Here is a 16,531-nt window from a genome sequence, read left to right as displayed (position 1 = left end):
TCTTGAAGAGAAGAGAGCTCAGTAGACGTTTCTGAACTTCCCACAACAAGTAAATGGAGAGAAAGTTTCAACAAGTTCTGCCAACTCATTTCTGGCATAACGGCTCAGGGATGTGCATGGGAAGGGAGATGTTAATCACAGCACTGATGGTGTTACAACCAAATGCCAAAGGCAAATGAAACAAAGTAAATGAATTTACAGCTCACATGTAGATTTTCAGGTGCAAAGCTTTGAGTAACACAGAGGCGTGGCTGCTATTGTATCAGCGTTAGAAAGTAAATATCCAATGATAAGTATCGAGTTGGAAGAGTAGATGGGCAGAGAAACATTGTTAGTAAGAGATCAAATGAAATCAATGCCAAGTAGAGATATATGTGCAGAAGGCATTGAATCCGTGTGGGCAGAAATGATGAACTTCAAAGGAAAGAAAGGTTTCTTGAAGGAGATGTGTACAAGTCTCTGAGAAGTAGTCAGGATAGGAGGCAAAAAAAAACAAAGTCTGGGCAAAAAAAGGCATGCATGAAAGACACAGTTTCAATGATTATGGGGGACTTCACTGTGCGGGGGGACTCGGAAATATCAGTTTGATAGTGGATCTATCAAAAAAGAAATAATTTGTGGAATGAATGCAAGACATATTTTGGACTTGTGGGAGAATAAACTCATGAAGAGATAATTCTGGATTTGGTAATAAATAACGAGGTGGATTTGTTGAGGGAGTTGAAGGTGGAGGACCGTCTTGTAGCATTGAACACAATAAGATCAATGATATCCTGTATTTTGATAAGGAGAAGCTGGAATCAAATTTAATATACGATTGAAAGAAGGAACTCCAAGACATGACGACGGATCTGATCAGAATTGATTGGAGGGAGAACTTAGCAAGGAAGATGTTAGATTCGTAAAATCTGGGGTTACAGGTGGTAATTCGGGAGGTACAACCGAAATTCATCCCAAGGATTCAGATACATACTGAAGAGAGAGAGAGAGACAGACGGGGTGGAAATTGACGAATGCAACAACTGCTCTAAAAGGGTGATGGAAGATGGAAAGTTATAGACTCGTTAGGCTGGCCTCGTTCGGTGGTGAGATGTGAAGGGTGGGATTGAAGAATACGTAGAAGTTGATCGTAAAGTAACAGTGAGTCTGTGTAGATTTATAAAGCAAAGACATGCCTGAAAATTCTGTTGTAATTCTGTTTTTTTTCCTCGCTGAGCGGCAGAACATTTTTCCATGGTTTCATCACCATACTATTTCACATTATTAGTGCACCCCCGGGGAAACACTGACGGTGTGTCCCACTTTCCATTTATGTGTCTTGATTTCTTATGGTGCATGATAAAATTTCTGGTTCTTTTTCTCAAAGGATAGTGCATGTGGTCCAAATTGATATGTTTATTGATGTAGTACTGGTTAGAATGCCAGGTCTCTAGGAATTGTCGTGTGTGGCTCTGCTGACTTGTCCGAGAATGGATGTGTTGCCCCTGTCAAAGTGTGTCCTTCTTCATTTGTATGTAAGGATATTAGTGATATTAGCCATGTGTTTTTGTTTTGGATAGTTGATGTTTATGTAGCCGTGTGGCTAGTTTCCCGCCCGTTTGTCTGTTGGAGTGCTTGTTACAATCCTTGCATGCTGTTTTTTAAAAATGATACCAGAGTAAAATGTCACAAGGTACTTTATATCATGTACAGGCATAAGTTGGCACTCATCTCGACAAGGAAATAGACAGAGAAAATGATGTGGTCTTCCAAGAACAAAGAACAAAAAAGATTTACAGCTCAGGAACATTCCCTTCGGCTCTCCAAGCATGAGCCGTTTCAAATGTACTTTTTCAAGCAGTCGGTCCATTACTAAGCATCTGTATCCCTCTGCTCCCCAACTTCTCATGCATCTGTCCAAATGCATCTTGAATGAATTGACTGTGCCTGCCTCTACCAAATCTGCTGGCAACTCGTGCAAAACGTCCACCACCCTCTGTGTGAAGTACTTACCGCGTGTATCCCCCTTAAACTTTCCACCTCTCAGTTTGAAAGTGTGATGTCTCGTTATTGAATCCTTCACCCTGAGAAAAAGCTTGTCTCTATCCACCCTGTCAACACCTTTCATGATTTTGTAAATCGCAATCAGGTCTTTCCCTCAATCTTGTTTTATCTTGTGAAAATAAACCTAACCTACTCAACCTCTCTTCGTAGGTAGCCCCTTCCATACCAGCAAGATCCTCGTAACCTTTCTCTGCACCCTTTCCAAAGTGTCCACATCCTTCTGGTAATGTGGCACCCAGAACTGAGCATATTATTCTAAATACGGCCGAACTATTGTCTTGTACAATTTTAACATTACTTGTCAGCTCTTTTTCTCAATACCCCATTCAATGAAGGGAAGCGTACTGTATACTTTCTTGACAACTCTATCCACCTGTGCAGCAAATTTCAGAGTACAATGGACCTGCACTCCCAGATCTCTCTACCCATCAACTTTTCCCAAGGCTTTTCCATTCATTGTATAATTCACTCTAGAAATAGACTTTCCTAAATGCATCACCTCACATTTGTCTGGATTGAAAGCCATCCACCAATTTTCTGCCCAACTCTCCAGTCCATGTATATCCTCCTGTATTCTCTGACAGCCCCTTATGCTTTCTGCCACTCCACCAATCAACAGGTTCAGCCGTCGGTCTTGCACTACCACTGATCTACCATCGATCTGACCTTCAGGTTCTCTCAGTTACGCGTTGTCAATCAGGAACAGGTATTTCAAAATTCTATCCATCTCCTATTTAAATACTTACAGTGATCTCGCTTCCACAACTCTCTGGGGTAGAGAATTCCAGACCTTAATTCATATCTGAGAGAAGAAAACTGTTCACTATCTTAGTTCACTATCTTAGTCACTAATTGGTAACTAAATTCCCTCGGTTTTGGTTCAAAAGCATTGCTCGAAATAGCTTCGAAACTTCGACTTTTTAATACCACACTGATTCATGACTTTGAATAATCACTCATTTTTATTCCAAACTATAATGTGTACCCATCTAACTTGTAACCCTAACTACCTCCAATCCTAATATACCTTTTCTTACGTATAGGATCAAAACCGTTCAGATTTAGACTTTGCAGTCTTGCCAAAGACTGTTGCAAGGCCTCCTTTTCAAATAAAACAAAATGCAGCCGCCTCACAATGAAGGCCAAAAATCCATTTGATTTCTTAATTGCTTACTGTACTTATATACTGAAGTTTTGAGTTTCACCCACAAGGATATCCTCAATTCTTTGTGCTTTACTCTGTTTGGATTTAAGTTTTGAGTTTGATTTAAATAACACAGAAAAAATTCGATTCACCCGACCATATGACAACACATTTTTTCTGGCATTCAGCTCTATTGCTAAAATATATCACACAATGATCCTATACGTCAATTGGAGATTATTTGTAACCTCGTCACAACATACACTACCAGTTTTTATTTTGCATTTTCACCGAATATGGAAAAAAATTGTTTTTGCCTTCCTGCAAGATGTTCATTTAGAACATAAGAAATTGAGGAGCCATGAGTCATTCCTTTGAGTCACCACACTATTCAATTTTTTTTCCAAATGAAATATAACCATTAATCCCAACTCTGTCTTCTATTTGTTAAACAAATCTGAATCCATCTTCACATAATACTTCCCAAACTGATCGCGCCCATCTCGTGTTTCTTTCAAAAAATGCTGCCAGACTTGCTTGGTGACTCCGGCAAATTCTGTTTCTGAGCAAGTTCCAAATTTGTGTGTTAAAGCTGCTCAAAAGCCAAGTCCAACATTGAGCACAATGCGCTGGCAGTGAATGGTGACGTAAGGTGCAGATATTCACTGGTTCTGAAACTACATAAGGCTGGCATTGCTAACACAACCGAGGTCCGAATCATGATGATGGCACGAAACTGTGGGAAACACATTCACTACAAACAGTGAAGACTGAATGAGTGGAAGGGAACATATTCAGAAGAATATGTTGAACTATTTGAAATCTGTAACATTGTGGACTGCTACGACCAGGAAGAGACCCTCACAAAAAAGAGACGATTAATTGGAAGTACTTGCACAACATGGACATGAGTAGGTCACTGAAGACAGGGTGTCGGGGTGAACTGGGGGACAGGCAGCAGACTTGGGTTGCAGATCCAATTTAAACCTGGGCACTCATGTATTGCTGTGGAAGATAGCAACAGCAGAAACAATTTATATTCACCCAGAATCAGGGACATTTTGCCTGGGATAATCACTCAGTCTACCCTTACCATTAAGTCAACCTGTGGTTCAGTGATGAGCGTGGCTGGACATGCCAGGGTTGGAACTATGTGTATTTCACTCTGATGACAATCAGCTAAAGGTACCCCATTTGACTACCTACATTCCAAACAGCAGAGATTATATCTGACAGAGACCGGAAAATAATCCCAAGATCAACAGGTCAGGTCGATGTTCTGCAGTCCTGCCACATCAAATCATAAATGATGGACTATGAAGTAAATCACTGGAGAATAGGTCTCCACACATGGTCCCATCCGAAATAATGGAACATCCCTCTACATCACTGTAAACGTCAAGAATATCGTACCTCCAACATCCTCAGCCAAATGTGTTGAGTCAATGCTCACCTCACCGTGTACAAAATGACAGATGCTGGTCTTCAACAAAATCGATACACTGTCCGTGACAAGAAGAAGCAGATAAACACAGTAGATACGACATATTCAATGGGTCCTGACATCATTCTTGCAATAGGACTGAAAACATCTGATGCGCAACAAGCCGTGTCCCTGGGGAAGTTGCTCCATTCCAGTTCCAAAGCTGACATTGGCCTGGCAATATGGACAATTAGGTAAAAACAATGACTGCAGATGCTGAAAACCAAATACTGAATTATTGGTGCTGGAAGAGCACAGCAGTTCAGGCAGCATCCAACGAATTATTCAGTTATGTCCAGTCCCCGAGGGGAAAATGACTACAATTTGAACCAATCTGTTAAAAACTTTTCAAAAATACGATATTAAGAAGCTTCTCAAAAAACACATTAATTTTCTTTGACATCCCTCTGAAACTGTCAAGCTGACTGTCCTCTACTTCTGAAAATAAAGAAGGAAATTCTTTTTTCTTATTTTATACAATAACTTCCATACCACTGATCTGTTACTCACAGATCTTTCCTTCCATGGTCACCCGTTTTCACCATCCTTGTAAAGTGTAACCACATTTGCTCTTCTCCAGTATTCTGGCACATCTCCTGTGGCCAGGTTCTGCGTACAAATTTGAATCAGGTCCTTTCGTCTCTCTCATAGAATCCTGTGATACAACTCTTCCGGACCTGGGGATTTGGCCAATTTTAAAACTGCCAAAATTATCAATAATTGCTGTAATCTTGTATTAATATGCTCAAGACCTTCACAGTGCACAATTTCAAATTCGATACGTACATTCTCCTTCTCCCAAGTAACAATTGATGCGGAATGTTGACTCATCACAGCATCACATCTCCAGGGACATAGGTTCAAATATAGAAATGAGAGAGAATTAAGACTCTAAACATTGTCGTTGTTTCTACGTGGATTTTAACCGGATTCTTCAGTTTCCAGCTTCAAACTAAAGATCGTAGTCTCGGTGAATTATCCATGCTATATTTCCATAGTGTGCAGTTTATGTGGATTAGCCATTGGAAATGCAAGTTAATTCGGATGAGTTAGGTTTGGGTTGGATGCTCTTCAGAGAGTCGATGCAGAGTCTATGGATCAAATGGCCTGCTGCCACACTGTTGGAATTCTATGATTAAAGCAAATGCGAAGGTGCATTCAAGCATTGTTGCTCTGATTTCTAATGGGGCTAAATTGTTCACTGGTTATTCTGTTCTGCTTGACATACTTGTAGAATATTGGGTATCCTTCGGCATCTTGCCTGCCAACATTGCTCCATGTCCAGCGTTCCTCAATCCCGTCTGAGCGAACTGTATAAGTTTCACTGAATTCACCTCTCATTCTTTGAAACTGTGGAGAACACATGCTGAGTTTGCTTATCATATAATCTTTCCTTTGGATGGATTAAACTGGAGAACGTCCTTTGCATTTCCTCTGCTGCTTTTTCGAATTGGCAGATCAAAACTGCACAAGATACTCCAGATGCAGTCCTCCAACACGCCATACAATATGTGCTGGCCGTATTTTCTTCTGTGTTCTGATCCATTTTATATGAAGGTCAACATTACTTCTACCTTTCTTTTGCGAATCTGATTTACTGATTCACCTTATGAGTTCTGAAAGAATTTTCCCGTGTATCCAACTCCATTAATCCTCCATTGCTTACGTCTCCAAGACATATCACAGAGCAATATGAGGAAAAGTTTGTAAATTCTATTTTTCTTTCTGCATAATTATTCCTACCATTTTGCCGTTATTTTCTTGTCCAATATCTCAGTATTTGCAGTAGATTCCAACAGATTCTCTACTGAGGATATCAAGTTAATTGGTCTATCATTCCCCACTCTCCTTCTTTGTTCCCCCCACAATTGCTGGATGTAATCATTCATAACCTTTCAGCGATCCAGAGCGATATCCTGCCTTTGCAGATTATGCAGGGAAAATGACACAATGATGACCAATGGAATCAACATGTCTCTTGGGTTTTCCACCGACATTGTGGACTGAAGTACATTTGACCCGTGAAATGTTTAATCCAACTATGGTTTTTAATATTACTTTGTAACTGATATGAATGCTTTTAAACAGTAGTTACACAAGTCCACTGCTACTTAATATTTCTGGGAGATTTTCTGGATGTTTCCCCATAAATAAAAACACAAAGTAACTGTTGAGTTTTCCTGTAATTATTCCCTGGTTTTTCAAGTAAATGACTCCGTCCGTATGTGCACTGTTAACATTTCACCTTGCTTGCATTTTCCTTTCAATGCTAGAAGGTGTTTGTCGGCAATATTTATATGTTTCATTAGTGTTCTCTTGTGCTTGCCTTTCTATTTGCTTACCATTTTCCTGGTCTTCTTTGCTGAGTCCTAAATGTCTCCGAATCTATGGCTTGCCACTTTATCTAACATACTGCTTTATTTGATCTAATGCAATTTTAACTTACTTTGTTTACATTAATTTAATAATCTTTTGCTTTTATTGCTTGCTTCTTGGACTTATAGTATATATTGTACAACCATGGTGTATCTAACAATAACAGATATTGCCTCTCTTCAATTTATTTTTTTTTTCATTTGCTTTTCCAATTCAATGAAGCAAGCTTGCTCTTTACGGGTTGCATGACGAGGGCTATAAACCGTAAATTGAAACCAAAAGAAAAGCTGTTTTGCAATTAGACGTCAGAAAAATTCAATATGTTATGTTCACTAACTCCAAAAGGGTCCATCACAGTCAAGTTTGCAATGTGTTAGTCGGATCTCATAACTACTAATTTCAAGACAGCCTGCTCTCCAAGTCAGTGTTCAAGCAATCTGTAAAAACATCACATCTCACACAGGCTCATGAAATCCATTTTCCCAGCTTTATCATTTATTTAGGTTAGCACAGTTTAAAAGCAGTTTGGATTTGTCAGTTGTTACTGCAGGATGAGCATACTTGTTCATACAATTTCCGATTTTATAGCATGCCCAACATTTATATGAAATCCGTAAGAACTTCGAATGCTGTAAATCAGAAACCAAAACAAAAAATGCTGGCGAAGGTCACAGTTCTTGCAGCACCCATGAAGAGAACTTAGAGTTAACAACTCAGGTCCTGTAACCCTTCGTCAGAACTCTTCGAAACATTTACACTGCCCAGTAGACTTTGACATATAACTTTTTTTTGCTTCTCTTTGTTGTTTCTAAGCTTCACCTGACAAGATTCTGTGTAATCCGAGCGACATGGGTTCGAGGGATTTAAACGAGTTATTTAGGTATGCCTTTCTCCATGTTGAGGTCATCTCAGCACATCTTATTTGATCTTCACAAGCAAATTTGTGACATCTTCGCCAGATCTCCTTTTATGCTGGTCGAATAAAAGCGGCAATGAGCTTTCAGCAATTTTGTGCATTTCCCCAGACAACTGAGACTGCCCGAACCAGGGTGGGAACATTACAGTCGGTTGGCCAAGTATTGCTGCTGATGCCCAGGTTCTTAGTGAGATCACTTCTGGAGTAACATGTACAGATTTAGTCTCCTCACTGAAGAAAAGTTAGTGTGACTTTGGAAGCAGCTCAGAGATGGTTTGCTCAAACGATTCCTGAATTGAAAGCATTACCTTATAAGGAAAGGATAATCAGGTTGATCCAATGACTATTGGATTTTCCAATAAAGAAAGGTACATTTTTTTTTGAACGAGTCAGCAAGAATAGTCAATTACACCAATAATAGAGGAACCCATTCGTTTTCTCCAGCGTATTACACAGGAACAGAAGGATATTCAGGCCTTCGAATCTGTTACATCGGAACAGGACGAGTAATCGCTTCTACTGGCCAATTATAGCCAGTACCAAGATCAGGCCAATCCGTCCCTCGCCCTGTAACACTGCACCCAGAGTAGACCAAGCATCACCAGTAACCTTTTACACAGCAACAGGATGAGTTCACTCAGCCTCCTCAATCTGAAACAAAGGAAAGAGAAGAAGCTACAAAGTGACTGCAGGTTGGTATAATGGATTCAGAGAAAGGAATTCAGGCCAGTGAGCCTCTTGCAAGAGAGCTAGAGAGAAAGGAAAATAATTACGACATGTAATGGGGAAAAAGGAGGCAGTTTAGGAACGTGGCTGTTCTATGGGAACAGGAGAAATCAATAACTCTCTCAAACACATTTCAGGGATGCTGGAGGTAAACATTCAATGTCTGGAGCCTTGTTTCGAGAAATGTGAGGAGACGGATCAGCCACTCCAACTGTTACATAGCACCAGGAAGATTCCATTAGCCCTGCAATTTCTTACATATCAACAGGAGGACGACAAGATGATCTTGAACCCCTTACTGAGGAACAGGAACAGGATATCTGGGCCACTGAATCTGTAATGTTGGAACACCAGGAAGACATTCAGACCATGGAGTGTGTAAACCAGGACCAGAATGAGTTTATGCACCCTCTGCTGCCTCTTACACGGCAATATTTTAAAGCCGATATTTTAAAGTCTTGTGGCCTTTAGATGGGAATAAACTAGGTATGCAGACGTTATCAAAAGGGGAGAACTGATAATAATCGTATTCACTCGGTAATAAAAATTAGTGTGCAAACGACTGATATTTAAGGGAAGTTCTTAAATCCTATTATCAATGAATTAATTGTACGAGATTTAGTAATTCAAAATACAATCCATCGGCATCAGCATAGTTTCCTGAAGGATAAATCGTTGTTGAATTTTGTATTCGAGTTCTTTCAAGATGTGTCAAACAAAACAAATAATGTGGATACGGTAGATGTAAAGTAAGAGCACATGGGTTTTAGAGTCAGTCACTCGCTTTGACAGAAGATTGATGAGCCAAAAAATGGACAAGATGAAATAATGAAGTCGTTTTCTGATCAACAAGTGCTGGGGTGCCATAGCTTTCTGTTCAGAGGCTCGAATGGTTTGCAATAATTATTTAATGGAGAAGAGGATAGGAAACAAAATCATCACATTTTCATCTGTCCCTAAAGTAGTTGGAAAATTAGCTTTTAATGAAAAGAATGCAATTTATAAATGACAAAGGATTACTTTGTTGATTGCGCAACATTTAACAGGTGAAGTTATGATTGTATTCATTTTCTTCAGCAGAATAGAGAGAGAACTTCCTATTTAAATGGAAGGAAACTTCAATGTACTTAGGTGCAGAGCAATCTAGTGTGATCATATGCTGTTACACCGGATACTGAGAAAGGCAAGTGATATTTCATAGATTATTTCTAAAAGAATAGAGTCCATAAGTAGGGAAGAGTTGCTGTAACTAAGCACGGCATTAGGGAGGCCACAACTGGAGTGCTGGGCTCGGTTTCGATGCCCTGACTGCCAGAGGGATGCACTGAACGTTCATTTGAAGCAGTTCAGAAGAGATTCATCTGACTGTTTCCAAAGATGAGGAGTCAGTTTTATGAAAAGTGATTGAGCGGTTCAGTCTGACATTCTTTGGAGAGGAGAAGAATGATAGAAGATCTTAGTGAGGTATGCAATCTACTGAAGGTGATTGATAATGTAATTGTGAACATTTCCACATGTGGGGTAATCTAAAACAACAAGGTTTAATACAAGACAGGACAGATTTAAACCGGGATGATGAGAACTTCCTTCTCTCAAATGGTTTTAAATCTGTTGATTCATGACAGCAGATTGCATTGGATGCAGGGATGATTCAGCGAATGAAGGGCATGAAAGTGGAATTGAGGCAGGGTTGACATCAATCATGATTGTACAAAATGACAGAACAAGGTCCAGGGGCTGAATTCGCGAACGATGTCCCTGATTCTTACTATACCTTTCTACTCTGCTGCATAGGAATGGAGGAGGATTGCTAATCAACCAGCAAGAAAAGACTGGAATAAATTAGTCATAATCATTTTGGAAGCAGGTAACCAGGGGAGTGAAATAGTGCCCAGTGCTGGGTTCTCAGCTATGGACAGTCGACATCAATGCTTTGGAGACATGGGACAAATGTGTTGTAACTACGTTTGGAGATGATACGAAGATAAGCAAGAAATTAAATTATCAACAGAAGGTAGAAAGACTGTAAATGGGCATAAACCGATAGTACCAATGGATAATCGTTTTGCAGGTGGGATATATCGTGTTTCATGAGCTTCAACCATTTTCAGAAAGAACGTTAATTCAATGTACTTCGTGGCATAGTGTGTATTGGAGGATTCACTCTGACAGTTGAAGACAACGGGAACGGTGCTCCATGTCCCTGATGATCTGCTCCCTGATGTTCCCAGTAACTCCATTGCTCTCAGGAATCACGCAAGATCTTGATGTTGTTGTTTGGCGGTGGGGAGTAGTGAGGCCGAGGATATTTTTAGCCGTGTATCAAGGAGATGAAGTCAATCCGAGACACCATACTTTATTGCTACGTGGAGACACGAAGATGCTCCTGAATGATGAGGCTGTGGTTGCTGCCAGGACAATAGGTATTCACAATCGTTATGTACTGTGCCTTTTCATGCTGCAAAATTATTTGCGAGAGATTTCCCCCAATTCCCTGACCTCTCTCCATTGATATAGGGACCTGGTATAGCCATGTGTACCATTGGGAACCCCAACATACTGAGAAAACAAGGATTCAACCGGCAGCTCCCGACTGATGGAGAAAACAACGTATTCCCCTCAACCATCATATATTCAGTGTCACCACATTGTGAAATGGATATGTCACCCACTCCTGCCTAGAAAGTTTTATATCCTGGAAGCTGAATGAAACTGTGACCCTAACAGCCATTGGCAGCACTGCCCTACCCCTGAGTGAAGCTGAAGGTTGTTTTGAAGCAGGTGACAGAGCTCTGTGACCAGTCGGTTGTTCAATCAGGATCCCGTCACACTCTTCCTGAGTTAAGTGTTGCTTGGATGGATATTCTTGCGAAACTCGGTGTGGATACGGCAGATCCCTTTCCTCAGACACACACACACTCCGTGGGTTCAGAGCTTGTCCTCTCTGCAGCCTCTGCTCCATTTTCTGTACATGTTGCAGACCCAGATGCAGTAACCACAGTTCCCAAGCTCCATCCAGAATTGGATCATCAAATGGGAAGAGATTTTGGTGTGCAGGAATGGAGGTAGGAGTGTGAGCAGATAATTGCCATCATTCAGGCAATATTTCACAGTTCAGGTTTGAAATAGCAGGTGGAATGATCCAGTGAAGTATGTTCTGGAGATATCAGTTGGTAAAATGAGAAATGATCAGGGTTTGGCATTAAGAATCAAATCATGGAAAAGCGATCACCCCAGTTGTGATTCGTCAGTTTCTGTCTCAGATATTGGCAGGGGATGAGTTGGAATCAGAGGAAGCAAAAGGAGTTTGTGACTGGAACAAAAGACAATGACCACATGATCCAAAAGAGTAAACAAATAATACAATGATATGTGAATCAAAGTTCGCTGTTGCAGCTGCTTTGGTCAACAAAGAGACCACGAAGGACAGTGCCAGAATCAAACAGGGGGAATGTGGTTCAACAGGTTCACTGATGCATATTAGTAATGGATTTTGGGGTGGATATCTTTTTTCAGAAAGTCAGCCGGAACAATAGCAATGGCAAGAATAATAGAGTAAATGAAAAGAACTGTAATCCTCATTCTTTAGTTTTAGTAGAAAAAACTGAACATTCAGACTTACCAGGGACACCGACGATTGCCAGGAGAGGATAATAAAAGTTTTGAATGATAGAAAGCGCAAATGCAATTCTCCGTGATAATGGCATCTCATCGTATTATGTGGAAAGGTACCAAACATACCAGGAAAAACTCCTATCGATTGTTCTAACATTCCTGTCTTTTGTTCTCAGATCCTGATACGTTGTTGTAACATTCCAGTCTAAGACTCTCCTATTTTGATCCATTGTTGGAAAAGTCTAGTCTAATGTTATCAGATTCTGATGTCCTTCTTCTCTCTCTGGAACTTCTGCTTCCTGTTAGTCCTGTCGGTGATGCTCCCACTCCTACTATGGGATAGCACATAGAATGGGAACCATTTATCAGGAAAAGATGAAAACCCTCAACTGGGATAATTAAAGCTAATGGAGACTAACATTAATAGCATCACCGAACAAACATGTTCAGTTAACGCCTTCCTTTCACCACTTTTCATATCACAATAAATGCGAATAATTTCTCGTACTTAGATCATTGAATATATTTAAGACTAATATCGATATGTTCGTGAGCATCAAGGGTGTTCAAGGGTTGCAGGGAGAAAGAGGGGGCATGGGGATGATAAACATTTCAGACATAATTGAATGGCGGTTCAGACTCGGTGGGCTGAATGGTTTAATCTATGCTCCTATGTCTTATGATCTTGTTATGGTCTTATGGTCTATGGAATGGAGGAGGGTTGCTGACAGATAGACCATATCTTCTTCTATTTTTTGCCATCTTTCTTCCTTGAACGCGTCCCACGCTTTTTGTAAAAGACGACAGTAGTACAATGACAAACAATACTGTTGTGTAGTTTCCAGAGACAATGAACCAGGGTGCAATTTTCTTTGCCCATTGACTTTTTCTGCACTCCTTCTATTTTTTTCAATGCTCGATTATTAAATCCGTTCATAAATTGTGAAAGAATTCATAAAATTGAGATTGCTGCGCAGGAAGCGCCAGGGGGGAGCAATTTTGACCCCATATGCCTGTAAGGCAGAGATAGGACGAAGTCATTCAGTTGACTACAGGGATTACCACTGTAAGTGTTGGAAAGCAGGATGGTTTGCACATCTCTCAAACAGAATGATTCAAAACGTGGATAGTTATTGCAGCTCGACAAGTTCTTATTATGATGACATCTGGAGTTTTTTGTCTCCCTGGACCTGGAGAAGGGAAGGCCCTCCATCTGATACATTTCAACATAACCCACGGGCTGTTGTGCCATTGAAGCCTTGATCCCGTGACATAGGGAAATGACGTGGTCATTCACCCTCAGGAGTCAGGTTAGACGGGAAGGAAAGGAACGCATGCAGTCCATTGAGGCTTTTGCACAGGAACAAGAAAGGAAAATTTAACTTCTGAAGTCTGTTAAATGGCCACAGGAAGAGGCGATTAAGCCATCTTAGCCTCTAGCACAGAACCAGTTATTGGCATTCTCCTGTTCAATGTTTTTAAAGTGAAACTGGAGAAGTTTATTCAGCCTTTTCCAACATTCACTCATTGTGTCTGTTACTCTCACTGTGGTATTCTTTGCAGTGGTGAAATAGGACGCCAACTGGCGGAAAGTATTAAAGAACACCTTTGGGATATACGTACAACAAAAATACCCACGATCCTTTGACAGAACACTTCAACTCCTCCTCCCACTCCGACAAGGACATGCTAGTCCTGGGCCTGCTCTCCAGCTAAACTCTCGCCATCTCCATCTGACACCTGCAGGAATAAACCCTCATCTTCCGTCATGGGACCCACAACCCCTCCACTCCTCGAAACCAAAGCGAGTGCCTGGCCAACACCTAAAGAAACCATTTTTGTGGGTGCAGGTGAAGGAGAAATTAGTTGAAGAAATAATGACTCTGTCAAAATTCAAAATCTGTTCTCATTATGTGGGAAAGATGCCACCACTAAAAATGGCCTCCCATCACCATCTAAACATTTGCATTCAATCCGTGAAATGAAACACTTAGTACAACAACCGCACTGTTCCTGATGCACATTCAAAGAATGTATGCGCAACTTACAACACTCCCTCTCACACTCCCCGAACATCACTCTCACTCTCGTGCACACTCCCTGTCTAAGATGCACTCTTCCCTACAGACATCCCACTGCTACCCTCCCTGCCTTTCACAATAACCCAGTTTCATGCTCAATCCCACGCTCACTACTCCGCACGCTCCCCCACCACCATGCACATTTCTCCACTCAGTCCCACACCATCATGCTCCTTCCCACGCACACATCTTCACTCTCATTCGCAATCCCCCACTCTATCTCCACTCTGACACACTGACCCATGCACAATTCTCCACTGTTACACTTATTCCCTGGCTCATTCTTTCAATGTCACATTCTTAACCCTGCACACTCCTGCACAGTCATGCTCACTCACCAAAACATCATCACACCGTCACACTCAAAACATGCACACACCCCACTGCCAACCACACTCCATCGCGCACTCCCCCACCGTCACACTCAGCCCACACAATTACACTCACTCTCGTGTACACTCACCCACCGATATTCTCATTCAGCCACAAGCTCCCCCACTCCCCGGAACAGTCACCAACAGCCACGCTCACTCGCCCAAACTTCCCAACTGCCAAACCCACTATCACACACACGTCACCACCAACACACTCAGTCAACTGGACAATTTCCCAATCGTCATGCTCACACTTCCCCGCATCAAGCTCACGCCAACGTACTGTCACCCACCAGCACACTCAACTCGTGCATATTCCCTTTCCATCACACTCGCTCCTCGCACACGATCCCACCACCCATGCTCACTCCTCAGCACTACCGGCAAACTCAGTCATCCACACAATTCCCCACCATTGAGCTCTCACTCCTGCATCCTCCACCACCATCAAGCTCACTGTCACACACACACACACTCCCATCAGCACACGAATCTCGTGTACAATCCCTTTCCACAACACTGTCTTCATGCACACCATTCCACCACCACACTCACTCCCCCGGCACATTCCCCCCACTGTCAAGCTTTTTCCGTCTCACACACACCCACCATAAATGCTCGCAACCCTTCACAATCCCGCACCGCACACTCAACCCCTGCAAATCCCTCTATAGTCAAGGTCATATCCTCACGATCAAGCACAGTCCCAAACACAGGCCCCCACTGACCCGCTACACCACCATCATCCCCACATTCCCACACCCATCGCCACCATCACGCTCAGTCCCCTATTCATGACCCAACCTCTATGATACTCCCACACACAGTGGCTCATTATCACACTTACTCTCCCACACTCCATTACTGTCAATTTCAATTACTGTACATTCCCTTTCCGTCACGCTCATTCCACCGACAACTGCCTCATTTTGACACTCCGTCCGCCAGACACTCTCTCACCATCGTGCTCACTCCGACGCGCACTCTTATACAGTCAGGATTAGTCTCCATCATACTCTCACATCGTCACGCTCACTGCCCCACACATTCCCGCACAGTCATCCACATGTCCCTGCACACTCTGGAATCGTCGCACTCCCACCCTGGTACACTCACCCATTCTAATTACCACTCACCCACTACTCTTCACCGTCATGCTCACTCCCCTGCGAACTCGCCCAGAGTCATGTCCACGCGCCCGCCCATATCCCCCATCAGCCCCACTCCCACACATCACTCTCCACCATCAAGCTCACTCCCCCAACCTCTCCATTGTCACACTCAATGCCCCAGATACTTCCCCACTATCACACTCACTCCCCAGAAAATTGTCCACCATCATATTCACAACCCCACACGCTGCCCCACAGTTAAGCTCCCTCTCCTGAACACTACACCGCCGTCAAACCCACACTCAGCACACTCACCCACAGCCAATATCAGTTCTCTGCACACTCCTGCCGGTCACAGTTGCCCATACGATTCCACACCCTCATGCTCACTCTCGCGCACATTGCCCCGCCGTCACGTTCATTCCAATGCACACACCCCACTGCCACAAAAACCCCACAACCATCAAGCTCTCTCCCCTGTACATTCGATCACTGTCATCTCCCACTTCTTTTCACATTCCCCACCATCATGTTCACTCTGATCCACGCTCGGCCACTTGCACTGTCAACTCTTGCACACCCCGTTTCCATCGCACTCACTGCATGCAAACGATCCCAACACCCCAATCACACCATTTTATACCCCATTGTATACTTACCC

This window comes from Chiloscyllium punctatum, chromosome 35 (genome assembly GCF_047496795.1).
Source record: "Chiloscyllium punctatum isolate Juve2018m chromosome 35, sChiPun1.3, whole genome shotgun sequence".
NCBI classification, from domain to species: domain Eukaryota; kingdom Metazoa; phylum Chordata; class Chondrichthyes; order Orectolobiformes; family Hemiscylliidae; genus Chiloscyllium; species Chiloscyllium punctatum.
Note: the sequence above shows the minus strand (reverse complement) of the source record.